This window comes from Furipterus horrens, unplaced genomic scaffold, assembly GCF_987537825.1.
Source record: "Furipterus horrens unplaced genomic scaffold, mFurHor1.1.pri manual_scaffold_8, whole genome shotgun sequence".
NCBI classification, from domain to species: Eukaryota; Metazoa; Chordata; class Mammalia; order Chiroptera; family Furipteridae; genus Furipterus; species Furipterus horrens.
In genome coordinates this window covers 81,091,601-81,118,774 of record NW_028327178.1, presented here as the reverse complement: position 1 = coordinate 81,118,774, position 27,174 = coordinate 81,091,601, and the positions used below count along the sequence as shown (strand labels likewise).

Below are 27,174 nucleotides of genomic sequence, written 5' to 3'. Positions count from 1 at the left end.
TCCTCCTGGGGGCTTTCCAAACAGCCTGTGCTCATTTCCGCGGGAACCCTCAGGGCGCTGTATTGTCACTGTACTGTCACTGTTTATTTCCACATCTACCCCCAGGAGACTCCTTTAGAGCAGAGCTTTTTAATCCACCCCCTGATGAATTCGGGGCCCCAGCACTTGGCACATTGCCTGGCACGTCATCACGACTTAAGGGGTTCAGTAAACAGCAGTGGAAGAAAGGGGGAGGGACGGGGGAGGAGGGAGACAGGGCAGAAGAGAAAACAAACGGAGGCGGACTCAGCCTCCCCATCTGCCAAGTGCAGAATGTGTCTCTCTGTAACGCACCGGAATTAAAGCGGTGGGAAGATCAGGGTCTTGGCTTGGCTGCTGGTCACACACTTCAGGCCCCTCCTCAGCGTTTATGCTCCTAGAATGACAGTGATGAGGGCGAAGGGGAGAGACAAGGACAAGGGGTAAATAGGGTATCTCTTGTTCTTAAGAATGAGAGGGGTCATATTTGTTCTCAAATATACATAGCATGAGCCAACCAAGAAGGAAAGCCAAAATTTGCTAAACTGAGGCAATGTCTAGGTGAACTGTATCCAAGAAATCAATGAGGAAGAGGATAGGGGAATGAACAGCTTAACTGTTGTTAACAGACATTTTAAAATTAACAAAACAAAACACGGGCGTCATAAACACTTCATTGACCTCAAACAACCAGTTGCCCCCAAAAGCAAAGCAGGCTGGTGGCCCCACCCTTCCTTATCATAACCTCAGGATTTGCAGACCCTGGAGGATTCTCAGACAGCATCTAGTCCCCCGTTTTACAGATGAGGAAACTGAGATTCAAGGAGGCTCTGTTATGTCCAAGTCAAGGAAGACAGGACAGGAGTCAATGTGATGGGGACTGAATTTCCAAACCATATCTTGCCTACTGCATCCCCTCACCTTTCCCTGAGCATTCTCCTCTCCTGGTCCCTCCAAAATACAAGTTTGAGGAGAAGGCCCACATTGTGTTTGCTCAGGGCCTGGACCTGGAAAAGGAAGATTTAGAATTTTGGGTGCAGAGATCCAGACCGCCCGCAGCCTCTGACACCCCCACCCAGCCCTGGGCTGTGAACAGCTGCCAGGCCTGCCTGACAACATGCTTTCTGGGGCAGCTCTGCACACTGAGAGGGTGTCTCTTACAGCTCCAAAAACAGATTTTGCCATCTCATCCCCACATTTGCAATCTCAAGTTGGCTTCTTGTGATTGGCCAGAACTTTTCCTCACTAGAAAGATGAGGAGAATCTGCCTCCTACAACCAGCTGGGAGAAAAGACTGCAGTAGCAAAGATAGAAATGGCTGTTCCATCCCCCTCCGATGGGTACAGGGGAGTCAGGCATGGGTTCATCAGGCAGAATGATGCTAGGGACACCCCAAGAGTCTATATACTTGACCTTAGGGGTGAGGGACTTCAGCAGGGTAGCTAACCTTGTACTTTTAATTCTGTAACTGGGGGTGTCGTAGTAGATTTTTTTGGCTCTCTGGAGCAAACGGTTTCTCAAAATTTTATTTTAAACGTTGTCATCAGGCCTGGCAGCTTGTGTACACAGAAGGTGGTACCTAATATACTTAGAATTGGGGACAATTACAGCTTCCTGTCTGCCTATCCCAGTCAATTTACACAACAACTATACCGCACTGACTCCTAGCTTTCTCCAGTTTCTTTTGCCAGAGAGATGCAGTCCTTTGGCATGACCCTTAGCACTTCAAGGCATTCCCTAGGGTTAAGGCTTAATTCACTATTAATATCCCCAATGCAGAGATTCTCTGCCTTGGCTGTTCTAGAGCCACCTGAAGAGTTTAAACTAATACTGATTCCCAGGCCACACTCAGACCGAGTAAATACCCATTTCTGGAAGTGTTTTCTTTTTAAGATTTTATTTATTTATTTTTAGAGAGGACAGAAGGGAGGGAGAAAGAGAGGCAGAGAAATATCTATGTGCGAGAGAAACATTGATGGGTTGCCTCTTGTACGCCCCCAACAAGGGACCTGGCCCGCAACCCAGGCATGTACCCTGACTGGGAATCAAACCGGGGACCCTTTGGATCCCCGGTGACTATAATGTACAATAAGATTGAAAACCACTGTTCTAGTGGTAACTGCTGGCTTTTTCTGACCACATCTCTTCTCCCTTCTAGTAACAGCACCTGATGTTCTTTCAGAAACCTCACTCTCTCTTGATTGAGTGATGTTAACCCCACCATCACTTCAGGGGGAGCTAGCAGCTTACCAATTTAGGTGCAACATATGATTCAAGGAGATCCAGTGAGAACTGGCCTCCAGACTTCTGTAGAAATTACTGGGAAGGGAAACATCTCTGTGCGGCAGTTATTCAGCAGAAAACACTGGAGTCTTGGGCTCCCAGCAGCCATTTTTGTCACCACATGGAGAAAGCCTGCCTGTAAATTAAGGTAACACAGAGGAAAAGGGAGATTACTGATGGAGTGAAAAAGACTTGAAATCTAATTAAAACCATGCCTGAAGCCAGATAACCTTCAGTAACAGAAACAAATTTCCTCTTTTCTCTCAAGCCAATTTAAACTGAGTTTTCTATGATGAGCTACATTATAGCAGAATTAACCTGATACATAACTAGATGATACCTTGAAATGTAGAGAACAGAGTTCTGATCTGAGGAGTCACCAAGTGTTCATGGTGAATGTATCTAAAGACAACAAGAGGATGCTGTCCACCTTCAAGGATGGTGGTTCTCAGAGGACAAGGTGCAGAAATGAAAGACAGATATGTCTTCATTCTTTTCTTCAATGAATATTAAGAGTAGCTCAGTCTTAGATAAATACGAAAGATATTAAAGCATAAATAAATAGGGTCCAGGATAATGTCTTTAGAGTTTTTTAAGTAACCAATTTAATAATAATACAAAAAGTTACATGGCCAAACAAAAGCAGGCAACAGATCTTCAAGACAATGCATTAGATAATTTCTTGGTCAGCGCAGGTTCCCTGGAAAATATGCCGTCTGTCTGAAGGTACAAGTGAAGAAGGAGTAATTGAATCACTGAATTTTTTCTTTGAAAGTTATATCTACTAGCAATTGCTGCATAAATAAACCACCCCTAACCTTGATGGGTCATGATTCTGTAGATCAGCAATTTGAGTTATAGTCTACTGGATGGTTCTTCTGGTCTCAACTGGGCTCACTCATGTATCTGCTGTCATCTTCTGGTCAGCTAAGCAGCTCTGTTTCTGGAATTGAGTGGCTGTTGGCTAGAGTGCTGGAGGTGACTGAGTCATGTGTCTCTCATCCTTCAGCAAAGCCTGAACTTATTTACAACATGGAGGAAGGGTTCCAAGAGTGAGAGGAAAATCACACAAGGAATCTTGAAATTTAGGCTTAGAACTTACACACTGTCATTCTACCACATTTTACAATATTTGTTACAGCAAGTCACAATTTACTTCCTGATGGGAAGAGTTGCCCAATCACATTGCAGTGAGCCAGTGAGAAGTCAGAGATAATTTCACCCAACCTTTCCCATTTGACAGGTGTTAAACAATAGTCAATGAACTTAATTCAAGTTCCCCTTTGCTTTGGAGGATCTTTCTGGCTCTGTCCACACTGATGCTTTCTTTACTACACTTCCTTTTTTTATTTATTTCCCATAAAATGTAGGCTGTTTGACACCTGGCAAAATCTCTGTGAAGTGAATAAGGAAGACATTGTCTAAATTTGCTATTTTATAGTTAAAGAAATGGATATTCATTCTCAAGGACACCTGTCAAACATATTGCCGTTCTTTCTCTGAGCTAGGCACTGGGACACACAGGGAAAAGGGCAGATATGGACTTTATCTGCACAAAGCACAGAATTTACCATTTAAATTGCGTGCCTGTGACCTGAACCAAGACCATCTGATTTCTCCTCTGGATTCACTTTTTAGCCTGCTCACTGTTATGGTTCTTCTAATGCTGGTCTGTAGGGGGGGGGGTCAAAAAACTCAGAATTTATTTATTAAAAAATGTGTATTTATTCTTACATGTTTAAACTTCAGTCACCTTCAAAGTACTCTCCATCTGATGCAATACACCTATCAAGATGTTTTTCTACTGCTCAAAACAGGTTTTGAACTCATCGATTTTGATGCCTTTTAGTTCTGACACTTTTTGTTTCACTTCTTCCACATCAACAAAATGTTTCTTTTTGAGGACTTTTTTCATTTGAGAAAACAAAAAGTCACTTAGAGTGAGATCAGGTGAATAGGGAGGGTAGGGCACCGGGTCAAAAACTGCTGAACACAACGTGGTGTGGGCGGGCAGGTGCACTCATAAACTACCCACCATGAAATGGGCAAACATGTTGACAGAGTCCTCAAAAAAAAATTCACTGAAGCTGAACATAGCCTCTCACAACGCCAGCTGGTACATGGATACAGATGGGTTCCTAGAACACTCACCTAGTGGGTGAAGCCTGTACTACAAGGGGCCTGCCCGCAGAAGGTAATTTCATTTGTGTGTGTGTGTGTGTGTGTGTGTGTGTGTGTGTGTTCCCTCGTATTTCAAAGCCAACTATTTGTATTTGTAATAGGAGCAACCTATATTATTGTATTGAATTTATAGCCTTCCCACATTCTCTTTCTACCTCTGCTAAGGAGAATTTTCTCTTTGACTACTGAACTTAAGGGCCCAGGTTGTGACAAATGAAAATGGATAATAGGTAGAGAAAGTTTGGAGGAAGCAGGCAGAAAGGATTGAGAAAATGATGGGACAGAAGAGTCATTTGTGTAGAACTTCAGAAAGAGCAGAGGGAGGGAATAGAAAGGAAAGGATTTGGAGAATAATAAAGTCCAGAAAAGCTACAGGTTATATGAAAATTAGAAAGAAGAAAGATTTTTTAAATGTGTGTTATGAATTAAGTCTCTTATATTTTTCTTCCAGATAGTCAAGTAAAGTTTGAAATACCATTTATTTTTTATTACTTTTGGCTACTAACTTTGTTGAGTTTTTTAATGTAACATTTGGGCAAGCCTAGGCTACATGAGAACTAGGAATTTATCTGGGGAAAATTTAACTAAGAATCATTACACCCACTGGTAGGACAACCAAATTTGTGCCTTCAGCAGATACATTGTCCAGATCAAAAAAATAATTGTCCTTTTCTTAAAAAACAAAAACAAAACAAAACAAAAATCCCTAAACTCCATACTTTATTCAAATTTCATTGGTTTTTCCCTAATGATCCTTTTTTGTTCCAAGATCCTAATTAGGATACCATATTACATTTAGTCTTCAGTATCTTAAACTTCTTTGGGCTGTGACAGTTTTTCAGACTGTTCATTTTTATTTTTTGGATGACCTTGACATTTTTGAGGAGCACTGGTCAAGTATTTTCTAGAATATCTTTCCATTTAGTTTTTTTCTAAATTATTTTTCATGGTTATCCTTGGGATGTGGGTTTATGAAGAATGACCACAGAGGCAAAGTGGATTTTTTAACACATTATATCACTGATGTGACTTATCACTGATGATGTTAACCTTGATCATCTGGCAAAAGTAGTATTTGCAGGGTTTCTCTACTATGAAGTACCATACTTTTTGCACTATAAGATTCACCTGACCATAAGACACACCTAGGTTTAGAGGAGGAAAACAAGAAAAAAAATATCTGAACCGAATGGTATACTAAAATGTTTAATAAAATATAACAGAATAATAATATTTCAACCATGTAAAGTGAAAAGCAGTCAACAGCAGTATTAAGAACCATCATCACTGTCATTAACAAATGAGGAGAGACTTTAAGGTTCAAGTACTCTTCTAGTTTTCTGGGGATCCCAAGAACTCATCATTGCTAGTGTCAGAATTTATGGGGGTCTTTAATAACAGTCATTGTTGGAGTTGAGAGATATCACTAGTTGTAACAGTCACTGAGAGTATCACTATCCTAGTTACAGGTTCTGGCGGACTACCCCCAGTGCCTGTTATAGCTAGTGATACCCCTTAACCCCCTCAGTGCCTGTGTTACTACTAGAACAGTGACCCCACCATAACTCCCTTTATATACTACCAACTTCAGCATTTATAGCTGCTCACCCAGTTACTGCTGGCCTCCTCACACAGAAATCTGGTGTGCACTGGAAACAGTATAGAGGTAGACAAGACAGCTGTAGCATCTAACAGAGCCAGTAGCCAGCTGAGAACATATTACTTCAGCTCCACCAATCTGCGTCTTGTGATTGGTGGAGCTTAAAACACAGTGATTAGTGATTGGAGGTGGTTCTACTGACATAGACCCCACCCAGTGTCAAGGACAATTGGCAGTTGGCACTGTGCCTCATACCAGTTATTAGCCTCAGCTGATTCAACAGGTCAGCGGTTGTAGCTGGGAGTGTCAGTCGCCTCTCTACACTCTCCCAGGTCCTGGGTGATGAGCAGAGGTGGATGGCAACTGGCCAGACACCCTGAGATTCACCAGTAAAGTGGGACATTTAAGCATCCCCAGGGGTTTCTCGTGGGCCCACCACTTCCTCTTCTAACAGCTGTCTCCACCTCTGACAGATCAGGTAATACACATCACGCTCTGTGACACAATATTCACTCCATAAGATGCATAGACATTTTCCCCCACTTTTTGGGGGAAAAAAAAGTGCATCTTATGGAGCGAAAAATACGGTAATTTCCCCTTCCGCATGCTGTATTCTTTGAAAGCAAGTCACTAGGTGTAGCCCACACTTAGGGGTGGGAAGTTCTGTCTGTCCACAGTAAAACATGTTGTTTAACAGAGTTTCACTTAAAGTTAGGAGTGGGAAGGGGGACAATTCTCCAAAGAACAGTGTAAGGGGCCAGAAGTTCCCTTACCATGCCCAGCATGGTGGGAGGGCATATTGGAGAGTCTGAAATCAGGAAATGGTGAGTCAGGTGATGCTGAAAGGCATGTGTAGAAAGGGAAGGAGGAACTGTAACTGTTGTTCTTACTGGGAAACATTGGAGAGAGGATATTGCTAGTATTTTCTGGGCCACACATAGTGAGAAGCCTCTGTACTATATATTTGAGGAAACTTGTAATAAAGACTTAACCACAGAGAGAAAGGTTGTTCCCCACTCAAAAACCTCTTAACTGATTGGTTGCTTTGTGGTTGCTGTTTCCACTGCGCTATGTACATCTGTGTCCAAGGATAATGTCTCATGACTTATACTGAGCAGTCTAGCATGTTGCAGGAAACTAAACGTAGGATCCATGTGTCTCCATACAGGATATGAAGACTTCCATTAGAAGGATGATTTAAATGTTTAGGGACAAAATAAATGCGTTCTAACAAGAACCTTGCGGCCAGCCCTTACAAGATGCATGGTACCTGTGTCCTTTCTTTGGGACTGCCAGAGCCCCAGGGCATGTGCTGCTGGCCCCTCTGAGGGGACCAAATAACAGTCTGGCAGGTACCCACAGAGATCCTTGGCTGGGAGGCAGAAGCAGGACACTGAACAGGTGCCCTTTCCACTATTCCTGGGCAAAGAATCTAATTTCCAGCCCAAGCTGTGGTAGCAGGAAATGCAGCAAATCAACCAAGCTTTGTTTCATCCCAAAAATCTTCCATGTACTAATAATGTAAATTCAGGAAACGTAGGCCCAGAAGGAAGAAAAGAAATGCTGATAGTTTTTAAAGAGCTAGTTCTAGTGATAAGCTTGGAACAAGCAAACACTGTTAATGATTTAGACAATTACTCTTTAACCGAGGTCAATTTCCAAGTGACATTGTGGTGCCAAATGCAGCTGTTTTTCTTTTCTTTATTTTTTTCTGCTGGCTTATTAGAATAAAGACATTTTTATTCTGTGTTATCTACTAATATCCTTAACGTTATCAATGACAATAGAGCAAACCATTTACTCACACAGTTTGCCCCCTCTCTGCCAGAAGACAGGTTTCCTTTCTTGGATCTATGCTTTCATTGCTTCCTGAGGCCACCTTTGCTGTGAGGAGGAGAACGCTAGTCAGTCCAGGTGCTAGTTTGAGTTCTTGTCTGAAATATGTTGGTCTCCTAAATCCAAACTTCACAGGGGCCTCCAACTAGGTAACTCCTGGGCCCCCAACATTCCAGGTTTGCTTTTCAGGACTGCTGAGAAATAATGAAACTCAGCAAGCTGTTTCCCTTGATTTACATATAGAAGTCTTTGTTGGAATGTCAAAGTCTCGAGTGGGATGGGATATAAACCACAAAGGAAGACTATCCCTGAGAAAAGCCTATTCCAAGGCCAGAAGCAGTAAGATTCTTAGCTAGGAGGGGGCACTCCGCGGGCTGAATGCAGTGTTGCCCTCAGTGGCCTGGATGACAATGTTCTGTGAGACCGGAAGGCCCAGTCTCGGAAAGACTGTACATTATATCAGATACAAATGTCCATGCTGGCCCGTACCCTTATTATCCTGGTGGCAGGTGAGTGCAGTGTGGACTGCACATGCCACATTGGGATTCATCAACTGTCCTAATCAGCCTATTTTTCTCTGCCTTGAATTCACAACTAATGGGTCCGTAGGTGGGAAGGGAGGCAGAAAATAACTAAATAACACTCAAATCTGTATCATTTCTAATGAGCTGAAATGTTAACACTTGTCACTTAATATGGTTTTATTTTTGAAAGGCAGTCTTTTTATTATTTTTTTAATTACATAATTTCAATCAGTTTATATAATTGCAATAAAACTAGCCTCCTTAATTAAAAGTAAATTTAAATGTAATACATGCTTACTGTAGAAAATGAAGCTAATATTACCCATAATGTTGGCAACCACAAAGCAGATCTATTTTATATGCATATAATATATATATATATATATATATATATATATATATATATATATATACAGTTTTGTACCCTGCTTAATTAATTTGACAGTTTATTGTGAAAATTTTGCCATGTCATGAACTATTTTTCAAGAACATGAATTTAGCAGTTCTCTAATACTTCCCTGAAGGTAGGTGTCAATTTTATTTCCAAACATGTAAGATCTTCCCAATTTTTTCTATAGTAAATAATGCTCAATATTTTTCTGCAAGTTGCAAAGCACTATGGCTTTCTTTTTCTTCTTCTTTTTCTTTATGTATTAGATATGACAGTAGAATCAGAATTTTGGCACTTAAAGAGGCCATAGAGAAAATATCCCTCACTTTGTTTTAAGGAATGGTTCTTGAAGACTTTTATTTAAAGTACAGAAAAGTAGATGATGTAACAAACATTAATTACTTATATCTCCTTCAGAATTTTAAATAAAATAACTAGAATATTACAGATAAAGCTGATGTCTCATTTATTCTATTTCTCTATCTCATCTTTTCCCCTCTCAAACTGTCATAAATATGGTGTATATCACCCAGTCCAGATTTTTATATTTTTGCCACATACATATGGGAAATATATAGAGTTGTTTTTTATGGATAAATGTTGTCAGACTGCATGTGATATTTTTCCATTTCTTTCCCATTCAACATTTTAAAAACCTGTGTTGATTCATATGGTTCTAGTTCATTCATTATAACTGCTATATAGGATTTCTTCACATGAATATAAAATCTATTTATCTTTTCCACTTTTTACAGCTGTTCAGTTTATTTAAAAATTTTCTCTAGTATAAACAGTACTTCAGTTTATATATGACTTTGTTCATATCTATAGTGGCAATATGCAATGCCAGCATACTTTTAGTATTTGCCTGATATATCAAATGTCTTTTCCATCAATATGTTTTTAACCTTTCTGAGCCTTGTTACTTTCAATGCCTCTCTGGAGAGTAGCAAGTAGATGGATTTTTTAAAACCAAGTTGATTATCTCTACCTTTCATATCATCTATTTGTATTATTGTAATTACTGATATGTTTGGACTTATTTCTGCCAACTTGTTTTTGCATTCCATTTGGGAAATATTTCTTTGCCTCTTCTCCCTGTCTCTGAATTTTGTTGGATCTCTTTCTCTCCAGTTTCCTCCATTGGTTTAGATGTCACATTGTATTTCTACCATTTTTGTGGTTACCCTTAACTGTTAAACACATATACTTAGTAAATATCAGGTTATTCTGCCTCTTTCTTCTTCTTCCAAACAGTACAAGATTTTTGAATGCACAAACTCTGACCTTCTCTCATTTATTATTTTCTAATATGTGTGTTTTGGCATTTCTAGGTGTTTGAGGTGAAATGAGAGATTTCCTAGTTCAGGTCAATCTTTAATTCAAAGTCCCAGAATATAAATTCCTAGGATTGAATAGTTGAACAATTTTGGAGAGATATGCACAAAGATATCCATAGTAATTATCTCAGAATAGTATGATAAGAAGTATTTCTTAATTTTTTTCTGTTTTTGTTTTTCTACAGTTTTCATTTTTTCCCCACAATGAAAAATAAAAAAGAGTAGGAAGAGAAATATTAAAAAGGAAAGAAAGAAAAAGGAAAGTAACTTTCTTCTCTGCTCTTTTGTTCTCATTTTATACGGTAATTTTCATTTTAACTAATGGGATGTTATAATTTTAAACATAGAAATGAAAGGTAACTTAATCTCTATGCTTCAATTATCAATTGATAAAACAATGCCACATAACAAACAATCTCAAAGCCCCAGTCACACACAACAATGAGCATGTATTTCTCACACATATGTATCTGCTGATCTTGGCCCAGCTTGCTCACACATCTGGTATGGTAGACAGAATAATGGTACCAAAAGATGTCCATGTCCTACTTCCTGGAACCTATGAGTATATTATCTTCAATATCAAAAAAACTTTGCAAATGTGATTAATTTAAAGATTTGAGATGAAAAGGTTTTTTTTGATTATTTGGATGGGTTCTTATAAGATGTTGGTAGAAGGTCACACAGAAGAGAAGATGGTATGTTGCTGGTTTTGAAGATAGAGAAGGGGTCTATCTTCAAAAATATAGGCAGCCTCTAAAAGCTGGAAAAGGTCTATATTCTGCAGGAGGAATGCGGCTCTGTGGACCCATTATATAATTCTGACCTCCATATCTATAACAATAAATGTGTGTTTTTTAAGCCATTAAAATTGTGGTAATTTGATACGATGGCAATAGAAAACTAATATATCTGGGCATATTCAACTTCATCTGGGATGACTAGGGTGACTCAGCTCTCCTCCACATAACTCTTAAGCCTGGCATGTTTTCATATTGATGGCAGACATGCAAGTGCAAGGAAATGGAAACGCACAGGCCTTTTGAGACCTAGGCTTAGAACTAGGACATGTTTCTTCAGTTTCCTTCTATTCACTACAGCAAGTCACATGGCCAACTCCAGGTCTAGGAGTGAGGAAATAAGAGTCTACCCTAGATTCTACTTTGTTAGAAGAGTTATGAGGTATTATGATAAAGGACATGGATACAGCATGGGCAAAGAATTAGGACAAATGTTACAATCTACCATAATGAATTTAACACAGTCTCAGATTAACCCAGTCTCATTTGGGTAAATGAGTAATCACTTCCAATTCCAGATGCCCTATTAAGATTATATCTCCTCTTTCGCAGTGGCTATATGTCTTAACTTGATCATCTGCTCTAATATGGTACATTGGGTATATGTAAAAGTTTACACTCTTACCCATGTGTGGTTCTCTGCAGATTCCCAATAACCTCAAGTTCAGATATATCTCACCTTACTGGTAAAACTCTAATCAATGCTGATGGGTCCTGTATAATGCATTGTCTGCCCTTAATGAATTATGCTTCTCTTTGGGTCTTGGTGGTTGTATTCCTCTTCTAGCACATGGCAGTGATTCCCATTCGGTTAGCTCAAGTGGCCAGCCTGATGCCCTCTACTACAAAATCAGCACACCTTTAATTGCAAGAGTCCTCTCATGGTGTCATAACCCAGCTTCCTCAACTGTCTTATATGCCCCTATGTCCCCTCCCTCCTGGGTCACACAAAAAATTCTGAATTCCTTATAAAGCAGTCTCAAGCTAAAATAGGTGCATAAGCTTTTCTTGCTGATTAACCACATTATGCCATGTGTCCATTTGTATTCTGTCTTCACCTCCCCATGTTGGCACAGGTCTCCTTTAATAATCTTGAAATTTTCTTAAAATTTGTTGGTAAAAGTGAAAAATAATTCCCCCTGTCTGCCACTCCTCCAAAACAATCTGTTTATTTCTCCCATTGTATAGTCTTGAATGCTTTTTAGCTCTTAAAAACAGAAAGCCTGACTCTAACTGATTAAACAAGAAATAAAATTATTATATCACAAAACAGAAAGTTTAGTATTACAGATGGTTGGTTCACAACCTCTGAAATATCAGCTGGGACATGAGTTCTTTCTGTCTCTCCACCCTGAGAGTCACATTGTTGGTCTGATACCACAGCTGGTTTCCCACTTGGTCAGAAGTTGGCTGTACTGGGAGCCCACTTTCTCCATCACCAGTGGGACAGAGAAGGAGAAAACTTCTCTGTAATCTTCAGCCTGACTGGAACAACTCTAAACAAATTAGTGAACAGAGAAACATCATATGCTGATTGGTTAAAGCCTGGGTTTCTGAACCAATTGCCTTCAAAGGGGTTGGGATTACAGTACCATCATTTGCTTCGATTAAGTTCCACCCATGTAACTGAAAGACAGTTCAGTTTCTCTAATCACACAGACTGTATGAGGTAAAGATGGATACCTAACAAAATCTTTATTCTACCAGTAAGAGGGTAGGCAGTTATGAATGCTTGCTGTTCAATAAAAATGTCTTCTAAAACCCTATTTCAAAAGGTTTTTTATATCAGTATTTTGATCTTTTTTATTGCTGTGGATGTCTGTGACGCGATATTCTAGCATCCGCATCGTTTAGAGCTGCGACTCAGAACATGGTGCGTTCCTAGAAGCCGCTTTCGCCATCAGTGGGCGGCGGCGCGTGGACTTGCAAGCGTGGGGTGCGGGACCAACCGACGCCACTTCGTGTTGGACAGTGGAAGCTGGAGAGCCGGGCTATTCGGACTGAGCCAATTGGTTTCCATGGATCTCAATAGTGCCAGCACTGTTGTTCTTCAAGTCTTAACTCAGGCCACCAGTCAGGATACTGCTGTGTTAAAGCCAGCTGAGGAGCAGTTGAAACAGTGGGAAACACAGCCAGGTTTTTATTCAGTGTTGCTGGTAAGTTGCTTAAAAATAGTTATTATTTTTAATAAAATGAGACACTATTCTATTGTTTTAAAAACCTACTTGTGTTGGTGGTTTACTTAGTGAAACTGATCCAAATGTTTGGCTGCCATTGCACTGCCATTTACTAATTCGAGGCATGGCACTTGGAGGACATTTAAGAGATGTTTATTGTTGGGTGAGTATACCCAAGCAGGGTATTGGTAGTATCTGCTTAGAAGGTTACACTGCCAGTTTTCTATTTTAGCCTGTAAATGCTGCCCTCAAGACTGTAAAGGAGGAAAGAGGAAGGACATCTCTAAAATCAGAGAAGGAAAACTCTGACTCCAAAAAACCTCCGCTGCCTTGCAGCATACCTCTTCAGGGGAAAGGCTAAGGGAGTAAACCCCGACAGAAAATCCGGAGCCGGAGTCCCTAAGGCGGTTTGACATTGTAGTCAACACCGGCAACTCCTGTGGCGCACCTGAAGCCAAGCTGTATTGACTTTGTCTTTCCCTTGGACCCTTCAGCTGCGAAGAGAGGGGGGGTCTGCTGCATGGGCAACAGCAGACCCTCCATATCACCCTGCCCAGGCTCTGTAGCTTCAGTTTCACTTGAGAGGACACTCCAGCGTCATCGCAAGATGTCGACTCAACACGGGAGGAGACAGATACCGGTTATCAGCTCATCCGATTGGCGAAGGAAACGAGCGCCAGGGGTCTCCTCTGACGGTGGGAGAGGTCATTGCACCTCACTGGACAGCTACCGTCTCGCCATGGCTTGCCTGCCCCACTGGGTGCGTGGGGATCAGAGAGGCGCCTCTCGAAAAGTGGGCCACAAAACACCCGCACCAGTTAATTCCAAGCAAACAACAAGAAAGAAGCCTCCGGCTCTTCGCCTCGCTAGCTGGAACGTCAGGACCATGTGCCCCGGACTTACTGCAGACCTTCCGTGGATCAAGGGTGCCAGGAAAACCACTGTCATCGATAGGGAACTGGCACGACTAAACATCGACATTGCGGCTCTACAGGAGACCCGGTTGGCCGACAACGGAACTATCAGAGAAACCAACTACACCTTCTACTGGCAAGGGAAGTCTCCGGACCAACCAAGACAGCACGGTGTTGGGTTTGCTGTGAAGAACACGCTTGTTAACTCCATAGAGCCACCCACAGGAGGCACAGAGAGATTACTTACCCTCCGATTGTCAACAACTTTCGGCCCAGTCAGCATTCTTAGCGCGTATGCCCCAACCCTCTGCGCCACCACCGAAGAGAAAGAACAGTTCTACCATGCACTGGACGAAGCGTTATCCAAGATTCCCAGAAGTAACGCTCTCTATCTCCTTGGAGACTTCAACGCAAGAGTAGGAGCCGACCACATGGCCTGGCCCACCTGCCTTGGAAACTTTGGGAGAGGAAAGATCAATGAGAATGGTCAGCGACTGCTTGAGCTTTTGTGTCACCACGGCCTGTGCGTGACAAACACATTCTTCAAGTGCAAAGAGATCCACCAGGTGTCATGGAGGCACCCCCGCTCCCGCCATTGGCACCAGCTTGACCTCGTCATCACCAGAAGAACGGATATTGGCAGCACCCTCCTCACCCGCAGCTACCACAGTGCAGACTGCGACACGGACCATGCCCTCGTGGTAAGCAAGGTGCGCATAATGCCGAAGAGGTTGCACCACTCCAAGATGAAGGGTCGCCCACGCATCAACACCAGTTGTGCCAGCAACCCAGTTAAGACCCAGCAATTCATCAACAAGATGGAAGATGCACTCGGCGAGGGAGTGGCGGCAGATGACATTATCGAATCCAATTGGCCACGTCTCCGCGACGCCATATACAACTCCGCCATTATTACTTACGGGAAGAAAGAGCGGAAGAACGCTGACTGGTACGAGGCTCACTGGGAAGAAATGGAACCCGTGATCGAGGCTAAGAGGAAGGCCCTACTGGCTTACAAGGTCACGCCCACTCCCAGTACACTTCAAGCTCTACGGGCTGCCAGGAACAAAGTCCAGAAGACCGCCCGCCACTGTGCCAACACCTATTGGCTAAACCTGTGCAGAAGCATTCAGGAAGCCGCCGATATAGGCAATGCACGAGGAATGTATGAGGGTATCAAGAAGACAACAGGCCCAATCCCCTCCAAGATCGCCCCCCTTAAGTCCAAGACAGGTGAGGTCATCACTGACCAGGAACAGCAAATGTGGCGGTGGACCGAGCACTACCTCGAGCTGTACGCGACGAGGAACACCGTAACAGACACTGCTCTTAAAGCCATCCCAGACCTACCAGTCATGGAGGAGCTAGACACCCCACCTACTGCGGCAGAGCTCGGCAAAGCCATCGACCGCCTCGCTTGCGGGAAAGCACCAGGAAGCGACGGAATCCCTCCAGAAATCCTAAAGAGCGGGAAACCAGTCCTGCTACAGCCGCTCCACCATCTACTCTGTCTCTGCTGGAAGGAGGGTTACATCCCCCAGGATATGAGAGACGCCAACATTATCACCATGTACAAGAACAAAGGAGACCGCAGCGACTGCAACAACTACCGGGGCATCTCTCTCCTCAGCGTCGTCGGCAAAGTATTCGCCCGGGTCGCTCTTGCCCGCCTGCAGACCCTTGCTTCCCGCGTCTACCCAGAGTCCCAGTGTGGCTTCAGAGCTGGCCGATCAACAGTGGACATGATCTTCTCCCTACGCCAGCTGCAGGAGAAGTGTCACGAGCAGCATAAACCACTCTACCTCGCCTTTATCGACCTCATGAAGGCGTTTGATCTGGTCAGTCGAAGCGGACTCTTCAGCTTGCTACGGAAGATTGGCTGTCCACCACATCTGCTTGCTGTGGTCATGTCCTTTCACGACAACATGCACAGCACGGTGTCCTACAACGGCGCAACCTCTGAGGCCTTCCCAGTCAGCAGCGGAGTAAAGCAGGGCTGCGTCCTCGCGCCTACGCTGTTCGGAATCTTCTTCTCCATGCTCCTCCAATACGCCTTTAAGGACTGCAGCGAGGGTGTCTTCATTCACACCAGATCCGATGGCAAGCTCTACAACCTGGCCCGTCTACGAGCCAAGACCAAAGTCAAAGAGGTGCTCATCCGTGAGATGCTCTTCGCCGACGACGCAGCTTTGACATCACACTCCGAAGAGGGACTCCAGCAGCTAGTCACTTGCCTTTCCCACGCATGCAAGGAGTTCGGACTAGCCATCAGCCTGACGAAGACGAATGTTATGGCTCAAGGCACGGGGACTCCCCCATGCATCACCATCGACGGATACACCCTGGAGGTTGTCAACGACTTCACTTACCTCGGGTCCACCATCTCGAGCTCTCTGTCAGTCGACTTGGAGGTCAACCGGAGAATCGCCAGGGCAGCCACAATTATGGCCAGACTGAACCGGCGAGCGTGGAACAATTCCAGCCTCACTGAGAAAACCAGACTGCGCATCTACCAAGCCTGCGTACTCAGCACTCTCCTCTATGGCAGCGAGACGTGGACCACCTACGCAAGGCACGAAAGGAAACTCAACAGCTTCCACATGAGGTGCCTGCGACGCGTCCTGCATGTCGCCTGGCAGGATAAGGTCCCCAACACCGAGGTGCTGAAGCGAGCCAATATGAGCAGTTTGCATGCAGTTCTTAGCGAGAGACGCCTCAGGTGGCTCGGCCATGTCAAAAGAATGGATGCAGGCCGTATCCCCAAAGACCTCCTCTACGGCGAGCTAGCAGAAGGCAAGAGGATGACAGGGCGCCCAAAACTGCGGTTCAAAGACATCTGCAAAAAGGACATGACACAATGCTCCATCAATCTCAACACATGGGAAGTTCAAGCAGACGACCGCCTAGCCTGGAGGCTCGCGGTCAGGCAAGGTACGTCACGTGCAGAGGCTGCGCGCAACGAGGAGGCGGTCCAGAAAAGATCGAGGCGGAAGCAGCATCAACAGCAGCAACAACGGCCATCTGCCTTCACCTGTAACAAGTGTGGCAGGGATTGTCACTCCCGAGTCGGACTGCACAGTCATTCTCGGCGGTGCAGATAGACTCTCAAGAAGCTACGCCATCGTCTCTCGAGACGGACGGCTGCCGACGACGATGTCCTTCAGTTTCTCTCTCTCTCTCTCTCTTTTGGTGGTGAAAAAATATCTACTCCTGTGTGTCTCATTGAAACTTCTCTTTAAATATAAACTAAATTCTTTCTACCTCTGGTTTATTGTGAAACCTTGTGTTCAGAGTCCAGTTGCTCTTAATATGTAAAAGAAAGGTTTAAATTTTTACATTTCTTTTTTCTTCTTCTTTGTCAACAAAAGCAAGCTTTCTGAACTTCTGTTTCCTTAGACTTAAGAAAGTCCTCTTTGTAACTCAATGACACTCAATATTTGTCTAGGGGGTGGCTGCTTTCCCCATGAAGATATAAATACCAGGGGTCCAATGAATAGAAAGTAGCAAGGCATGAAGAAAAATCGATCTACAGAAAATTCATAAGGTATTGTAGAAATATAGCAAAAAATAAAATAAAATAAAGAAAAATATTTATACCGATCACACTTTCACCTGCCTGGTTTTTGCTCCATCCAGGATTAGAGCTTTCCAATCTCAGATGAGGTTAACTCTGTGCCTGTTGCTTAACAAGCAGTACAAATGGCTTTTCTCAATTATTCTCTAGTTCACATAACATGTAATTATCTATTTGTTTGCAATTATGCCTTGTTTAGCGAGTTTATTGCCTATTTCTTGCACTAGAATATAAGACCTATGAGGGTAGAAACCTCAACTATATTGTTCACTACTTTATTCTTAGCATCTATCAGAGACCTGGCAAAAAAATAGGCTTCTAATAGTTATTAGTTGGATGAATAAATGAATAAATTTTCTTTTTCTAAACTTAATAACCATTACACAACTTAGCACTTTTGATTATCTTAGCTGAGTTTACAGATGAAGTTACTCTCTCCACCAGTAATAATAATGATTGTAATATAAGGCTGGTGCAAAAATAATGTCTGATTTTGAGGTCTATTTTAAAAATGAAAAAGCCCATGATTATGAAAATATTTATTATTAACATAACCTCCTTTGCTTTCTAGAACCTCATTCCATCTGTCAACTAGCTTATAAATGCCACGCTTGTAAAATTCTTTAGGTTTCTAGGCAAAATATGAATCCAACTCATTTTCAACCTCTTCTCTTGATGTCAACCTAAGACCATCAAAATTGTTCTGTAGTCCCTGAAACAAGAGATAATCAGAAGGAGCAAGGTCAGGAGAATATGGAGGATGAAGCAATATTTCCCAACCAAGCTCTTTCAAGAAATTTTTGGTGAGTTGAGGTGTGTGAGGACAAGCATTATCGTGATGGAAGATGACACCTTTCTGTTGACTAAAGAGGGTTGCTTTTGGTTCAAAGCTGCTTTCAAACAATGAAGTTGTTCACAGTAAAGATTAGCAGTAATTGTTTGATTGTTGTCTAACAATTTGTAATGGACAATTCCTTCCATAGCCCACCATACATCAACATGATCTTCTTTGGGTGAAGTCCTCTTCTTGGTTGTTGAACTCTTCTTCCTCCTCAACTGATCCACGATCAGCAGTGTGTAACATTATGGTAAAGGATCCACTTCTCAGTACCTGTAACAAGCCTACCTAAAAATGGTGCCTGAAGGTGTCACAAAAACAATGATTCACAACAAGCAACGTGCTGTTGCAGATTCTCTGGAGACAGTTAATGTGCAACCCATTTTCCAACTACTGAAACCTTTCTAATCCTTTTCAGTTGGCATAGCATGGTTGTATGGGCTACGTTAAATTGTTCTGCAAGTTCTGTAGAGGTAATGGTGGAGGTTTTCTGTGACAACAACTTCCAACACTTTGGAATCAAGTTTTTTTGGATGAACCTCTTTTGGCTCATTTTTCAAACTGAAATCCTCACTTCAGAAATGGGAAAACCAGCTCCTGCAGCTTCTTTCAGTCCCTGCATCGTCCTCATAAGCACTCTGAATAGACTTTGCTGCTGTACTTGCATTGGCACCTTTATGAAACTCATAGAGTAAAGCATTTCTAATGTGGTCTTTAGATGGGATGAACATGGGTGCAAATATTGTGGATGATTATGAATAATACTTCAATAATCTGAAAAATACGGTATAAATCAGTCACTGTGACATCAAAAAATTATAAGAAGAGGGACAAATTTAATAAATACCATCTAAAACTTTCTTTTAAAAAAGTTGGACATTACTTTGCACCAACCTGCTATTAGGCTACAGAGATGTTAAGAGACGTGCTCAAAGACATATATTAAGTATTGCATATGAATCTCAAACTCAGGTCTTTTATCTCAAGTTTTGTGTTCTCTCCATTTCAATCCACGCTTTAAAGTTCTCGAAGTTTGAGAACTATTACCACAGGTAGAGAAGGTAGGAACGCCCTCTCTAGTCAAAGAGAAGAGCTGTAGCATGTCAGTATCTGCGCCCATCATCACATGGAGTTCTCCCTATGTGACTCTGTCTTCACATGGTGCTTTCCTCTACTTATAAAGACACCAGTCATATTGGATTAGGGCTCACCCTAATGACCTCATCGTAACTTGATCATATCTGCAAAGATCCTATTTCCAAATAAGGTCCCATTCATAGGTGTCAGGGGTTAAGACTTCTACATACTGTTTTGGAGGACACAATTCAACCTGTTACTACTTCTATCTCCATTTTGTGGAGGAAGAAACTAAAACTCAGAAAAACTAAACAATTTGTGTGATGTCACGATGGTGGATCAAATACACTTGTGGCCCTGATTTTTCATGCCCCTCTATATCTTTTGGTAGTGTCTTTCCACACTGACTCTGGGATTAGCCATGATTGTTTTGGCCAATGGGATAGAGCAAACATGATGTAAAAAGAGGTTTAAATGGGGCTTTCACATTAGGATTTGCCACTCGTGCATACTTCTGGAGCTCTGTTACTGTCATGTGAATAAGCTCAGACTAGCCTGCTGGGTGATGGGTGACCATGGGGAAAGAAACCCCATCATCTCAATGTCACCATAATAAACCAGCCTGCACCAACCAAACCTCCAGCTGAAGACAAATGCATAATCAAGACCCACAAAAATCAGGTAAGCTCAACTCAAATCAGAAGAACCCATAGCTAACCCACAGACTCGTGAATAATCATCAATAAATGGTTGTATTTTAAGCCATAAAAAAATTTGCAGTGATTTGTTACACAGAGAAAACTGACTGATATAGTCATTTAAATGGTAAATTACAGAGCTTGTTGTGGTTATGGCGTTCGAGGAGGGCAGGTGGGGAAGGAAGTGTGCAACTGAATCAGTTAGTTATTGCTATGCAACAAGCCATCCCAAAACTTAGTGGCATAAAACAACAACAATTTGTTATTTCTCATCAGTCTATGGTTCCACTAGGAAGCTCTGCAACTCTGGATTGGCCTTGACTGATCTTGACAGGGATTACTCAGGCATCCACTATGAGCTGCCAGGTTGGCTGTCAGCTGGCTGATCTAGCATGGCCTTGGCAGGGATGGCTTGGCTCTGCTCCATGCATCTCTCACATCCCTCCCGCAGGCTAGCTCAGGCACATTCACTTCACGGTGCAAGGGTTCAAGAGAGAGAGCAAAAATGCACATACACTTTTTCAAACCTCTTCTTTCAATAAGATAGCTATTGTCTCATTAATCAAACACATCTCATGGCAAGACCCAGGATCAGTGTGGAATGTCACTCACCAAAGCTGTGGGTAAACAGAGGCATGAAAATCTGTGTCCATTAGTATAATCAATCCCCAATAACAAGCCAATAACCATGAAGCTATACAGAGAAATGGGTTCTTAAAGGAGAGAAGCAAAATGCCTGTCATTGAGAGGAATTGAGGTATTTCAGGAAGCTCAGTAAACAGTGTGATAACAAAATGAAAGTGAGTTCATGCATCAGTAGGAATAAGCATGTAGGTGTAAGGCTGTGGGGATCTAGTTTGCAGGTGCCCCCAGACTGACCCAGAATTGCCCTTACTGTTTACCTAGCAGCAATTCCCTCATATTGACTAAGCAGAAGAGAAGCTTCCAAAAAGTACAAGTACAGATCCAGTAGGAGCTAAGGTTTTCAAGGGTATGGCCTTGGCCTGGGCGTGGCTTTAGACAGAGGCACAGCTTAACGTTTCTTGGCTTCTGTGACATTATAATCATCACCACCCCTTGACCATGGACATATTATTATTTTCATTTCTCAAACTGTAGAATAAAAACTGCTCATTGTAAGGGAAAAATAGCAAATAATTCAAGCGTACATAAGATTAAAAAATTATAGTGTATCTTCTACCCCACCTCCCAGGGATAACCACTGCTCTCAATGTGGGCACTTCTTTCCAGTCTTTCTTACACACACACTTTTTGCATTTTTAAACAGGCTGGAATAATGAGACCAAGATTCTAGGCATCACTTTCTGACAGTAAAAAAAGCCAGCCTTTTTCTCTTCCTGTTCAACCTTTGTGCCATCTCTCCTTAACCAAAAAAATACTCCCCTTGGTAATTAGTCCCATCCTGCACCTCTGTGAGGAATAACATTGGAAAATCTAATGTAAAAATGAACCCAAAAAAGAAGGTGAGAGTGAGACAAAAGGAATTAAAAAATAAAGTATGTAAAAAATGATAAAATTTTTAAAAACCTGGAAAATGCTATGGATATCCTCTGGTCCAATATTGAATCTAAGGACCTAATGGATATATATTACATCCTGAATAAATATGGGTGATGGGCCTAGAGCTTAAATACATCTTAATAATGAGCAGGCCAAGCAGGGCCTCATACCACCCTATGTAATTTTTAGTCCATGTTTAGTCTTATTAATTGAGCCTTTTAAATTGTAAAAGTCTAACTTCCATAAGTGTCTTCTACTTTCAAAGTGTATATGCTTCACTTAGGATTTGATTTGAGTTCAGATACATGTTATAAAAAATAAAAAATAATAGTGACTCAAGGAAGATATAAGTTTATAACCCCTCACATATAAAGAATCTAAATTTAGATTGTTCAGATCAGGCTTGGCATGTCATGATGCCAAGTACCCAACCTCCTTTTATCTTCTTGCTCCATTATTCTTGTCACATGACCTCTACCTCCTCATTCAACATGGCTACTGAAATTCCAGCCATCAACTCTGAATTACAGCCTATATGTTGGAGAAATATATGAAGAAAGGTAGAGACTTTTTCTTTAAATCAACCTGTATAGAATGAAGAAACAAAAATTGAAGAGAATGAGGATAGGCTTAGGCACTTCTGGGACAATGTTTAAGTACCAACATCTGAATCATAGGGGTGTCAGAAGAAGAGGAAGAACAAGAAAGTGAAAACTTACTTGAAAAAATAATGAAGGAAAACTTCCCTAACTTGGTGAAGGAAATAGACATACAACTTTAGGAAGCAGAGTCCCAAACAAGCTAGACCCAAAGAGGACCACATGGAAAGCAAGGACCTACAACCTAGACCACTCTATCCAGCAAAACTATCATTTAGAATAGAAGGGCAGATAAAGTGCTTCCCAGACAAGGTAAAGCTAAAGTAGCTTCTCAACACCAAGCCATTATTATATGAAAAGGGACACATTTAAGAAAAAGAAGATCAAAACAATGAACAGTAAAATGACAACAAACTCACAACTATCAACAACTGAATCTAAAATAAAACAAAAACAAAAACAAACTAAGCAAACAACTAGAACAGGAACAGAACCATAGATATGGAGATCAAATGGATGATTGTCAGTGGGGAGAGGGAGGTGGGAGAGTGGGGGAAAGGTGCAGGGGTCAAGAAGCATAATTGGTAGGTACAAAATAGGCAAGGGGACATTAAGAATAGTATAGGAAATGGAGAAGCCAGAGAACTTATATACATGACCCATCACATGAACTAAGAGAGAGGGGGGATTGCTGGCGGGAAGAAAGGTATTGGGCAGAGGAGGGCAAAGAGGAAAAAACTGGGAAAACCATAATAGCATAATCAATAAAATATACTTTAAAAAATTGACTACAATTCAAAAAAATTTTTTTTGTTTGTTTGTTTGCCAGCCAGTCCAATAGGTTAAAATGTTGTATTGGCTGTATTGGATAAAATAGAACACACTATAAAATCAACTTCCTCTTTTTTTCTCCTTTAATGTGATAACTAGAAATTTTTTAATTACATGGCTTGCATTATATTTCTATCAAATGGTGCTTGGCAGAGGACAGCAAATAATCAACCAGACTGAGTTTTCTTACAAGACTGGCTAGCAATTTTGGCCTTGCTTAGACATTTTAGTACAGAGATATGATTAAGATCACTGGGGAGAAGTAGGTGGGGCCATAGGAGGAGTTTGCCGAGGCAATGGAAAGCAGTCTAGGACGGGATTGGCTGAGAAGCTGGATGCCTCAAGAGCCAATGCAAATAAAAAGAGGACTGGCTCTTTGGCTTAGGAGCTTTTCTGGCTCCTCAGCTGGCTCTATCTCAGGTTCTGACTCTCTCTGGCTCTCTCTGGCTCTCTTTGGCTCTCTCTGGCTCTCTTTGGCTCTCTTTGGCTCTCGGGCTCTTCTTCCTCAAGGATGCCTGGATGACCATATTGCAGCTGTCTGCATTTTCTAATGGATGGTATTTTCGATGGGAAGGAACTCTGGATGCAGTCTAAGGTCAGGCTGGCCTGGTAGAGGGTGGCAGGGTTTTATTCTTTTGGAGATGTTCTATAGGAGATGACCTCTTAGGCAGAAACCTGCCATTCTTCCAAAACTGTGTAGCTTTTGTATCTTATGTTATTTTATTTTGTAAACTAACCCTATAGAAATAAAATAACTAAAAACTATCAGGTGGAATGCTAGGAGAACCCAGGTGTTAGAATTTAGCCTTAATTGGTAGGGTTAAGTGATTAAAGTTGTGACTTAATAGGCTTAAGGGAACTGCTTTTGAATAGACTCCTTTATCACCAAACCTTTGCCTCTGGAATTTTGCCTAGAGGGTGATCATAACCCCACTTGCTGTTCAGGTAACAATTTCATTAATGAATTGAGCACCAATTCTGAGCTAGGGATAAAGTAGCAACTGAAAAAAATATCAAAACACATAAACAAACTTTGTAAAGAAGACAATTAAAAATATTATCATGAGTAAAAGGAAGGAAGTAGAGGAATGAATGAGGGAATAATTAGCCAGAGATGGAGTGTTTTCCTTAGATGACAGAGCAGACAGAGAAGGCCCCTCAGATGAGAGGCATTTGAGATAAGACTTGAAGAATAAAGATGAGCTAGAAGTGAAACAGTCTAGATGAAAAGGGTATTTTACAGAAAGATTAAATGGTTGTATTCAAGGAGCGACAGCTAGTCATGAGTCAGGCTAGGATTATATACTCAGATTGGTCTGTCCCCAGAGTTTATGACCTAGACCATTTGTGAAAGATGGTACTTTCCCTTCTGGTAATAATATTGTCCTAGTCTTCTAAAAAACAAAATAGTTGACACTAACTGACTTCTGCCTGCCCTATTATACAGACCCTACCTCACTGTTATCACTGAGGCATTTCCCAGTTAATATTCCTAAGGGAAGAATCCAGAACTACAGTTGATACATATAGGTGTGTGGAATATCTTGGAAGAAAGCATCCTTTCCTACTCCTTTAAGCATTTTGATTTTCTATGACAAGGATGAATCACAAAGATTACAGAAATGATGGAAATGCTTTCTGAGGAAAAGAGTTAAAGAGGTGTATCTTTCCAAAGCTATGACTTAACGGGGTCAGGCTAACAAGTTTGAGGGAATAGAAATGACCTAATGGGAAAATAATGGCAATTCTGAGAGAGGTACAATGTGAATTTTGGAGTGGAGGACCAACCAGCACTACAGTTCAATGGGGAGTTAGTTAATAGATCTGGAGGAGCAGTCATTCTTTAAGGCTTTAATAGACTGAAAAATGGATGCAATCCACCACAGGGAGTTACAGAATTTTACAGGCAAAACTCATGATAGGCACTAGCTTTTCCTCAGACTTTGGGTCTCTAGTACTTCTCTTGAACTACCCAGGGCTACTGTGAAATTCCAAATGTATGGAGCTTAAATAAGCTACAGACCTTGCTTTTGTTTTGTTTTGTTTTTCTTCTTCTTCCTGATGCTTCAGCTAACAGCCCAGAAATCTGGTCAGCCTTTGCTTTTCTTCACAAAAGAAGAAAGCTGAAGAAAATCTTTACAGGCAAAAAAACAGAGGCAGGAAGGTGATGCCAGTTTTGCATGAAGGAGCTGGGATCCAAGAGAACACAGAGATTCACAGGTTTGGAGAAAGGCCAACATATCTGTGTCAAAATCTAATAATTCAAATTGCAAAAACTCATTTTTGTATCATTAGAAAAATCCTATGTCTAGCTCAGATTACTCCCATGAACTCCAGGCTTATAGATACAATTGTCCACTAGAAATCCAAACACCAGTAGAAGTTAGTATACAGTACATATCTCATGGTTGTCCCAAGTTGAATATGGCTAAAATAGAACTTTTGGGTTCTAGGCATAGTTTTTCCCATCTAGGGAAATTAGCACTATTTAATTACTGAAGCTGTAATTTCCCACATCCATTCTATCACCAAGTTCAGTTGATTCTACCTCCAAAACATAGTTAGAATTTCTTTACTTCTTTCTATTTCTAGAATCATCCCCCCAGTCCAAGCTGCCATCATTCTGTATGGCAGCAACAGCCTCTGAACCAATGTCCTGGTTTCTATTCTTGTTCCCCAACACCAAATCTGTTCTTAAGATTCACAGCCAGCCCAGATCCAGAGGAGGTGACATGGACCCCAAGGTCTCCATAAAAGAGGTACCAAAAAATTTGTGGCCATTTTCTAAAAAACTGCTGCACTCACTAGTACAGAAATTGGCACCCAATGTAAATCACTTCCTTTGGTGGTCCCACTGTTTCTAGTCCCAGGCCTTGTCTGTATCTTCCACAAAGACAATTTTTCCATGGTTTATCTACAAAAACACAAGCCTCTCTATTTAGATCTTGAGGTGATTGATTCAGAGCAGCCCTATACCCCTTTATTGTTAATTATTCAGATGGCCTTCAAATTACTTAATCAATCGAGGCCTCAGTTTCCTCATCTAAATTAAGGGTTCTTATATTATATCATCTCTAAGTCCCTTGAAATTTAGCCAACTCTGAGAGTTTGGTCACTGATTATGCTTATAGGCCAGGAATATACAGTTAATAATGTTTTTTAGTTGCACTGGTTATATGAGGACTATTTCTATTTTAACCTTTCTTAGGACATGATACAAGTCTCATGAGGATTTGAGGTGTCTTGCCATCCCTTCTCCTCAGCATCCTTAAATCATCCAAACTAAGTTTGATGCTAAAAGCTACTTTCTCTTTTTTGGCCCAGCCAATTTATCCTTATTTCAGTTTTGCAAGCAAGCTCCTACCTGATTTGACCTTTTTAAAAAAAATTCCTGCAAGGTCATCTTTTCTTTCTAACTGTTCCATTTTGTTCTTCAATTGTCTTATTCAAAAAAAACTTCTTACCTTTTGTTAGCATAAATTTATAACAAAAAGCAATTTCTCTTCTGTTTGAATTTTTTCTCACTATGTTAAAAGTACAGTGTATGCTGAAGCAAAGAACTTAAGCCCTTTTACATATCATGGGTTCATTTAAGCTAGAGTAGAAAACAAAGATTATATTTGGTTTTCAAAACTATTAAGATAAAAGTTAATCCATTGTAATTAAATTCCTTATGAGGAGAAAGAATTTTTTTTCTTAAAATTTGATCTGGAAATATATATAACTATAACATATATGAAAATTAATATAAAAAATAAGTCCTTATAAAAAGACAGTAAATATTTTTAACCAAGCTAAATCACTATCAGGCATCAAACCAGAAAGTTAAGGTTGGTGTTTTGTTTTTGTTTTACTTTTTACTTTATTTTATTTTTTTGCAATACAGCATACACATGGAAGATTACACAATTAATAAGAATATGATTTGTTGTGTTTTGTTTTTTTTTTTCACAAACTAAAAACATCCACGTA

The 27,174-nt window shown here is 41.2% G+C and overlaps 1 long non-coding RNA gene across 1 annotated transcript in view; it reads right to left on the bottom strand.

Moving 5' to 3' along the window:
- Nucleotides 1-339: 339 nt before the first annotated feature.
- The window catches only part of LOC150003230 (uncharacterized), a 30,461-nt gene continuing 3,626 nt past the window's right edge, over nucleotides 340-27,174 (bottom strand). The window contains exons 2-3 of the long non-coding RNA XR_016512663.1: nucleotides 2,269-2,437; nucleotides 340-415 (exon numbers count right to left, since the gene is read on the bottom strand). This is a non-coding gene — a long non-coding RNA (uncharacterized LOC150003230). The remainder of the gene's footprint in view (nucleotides 416-2,268; nucleotides 2,438-27,174) is intronic.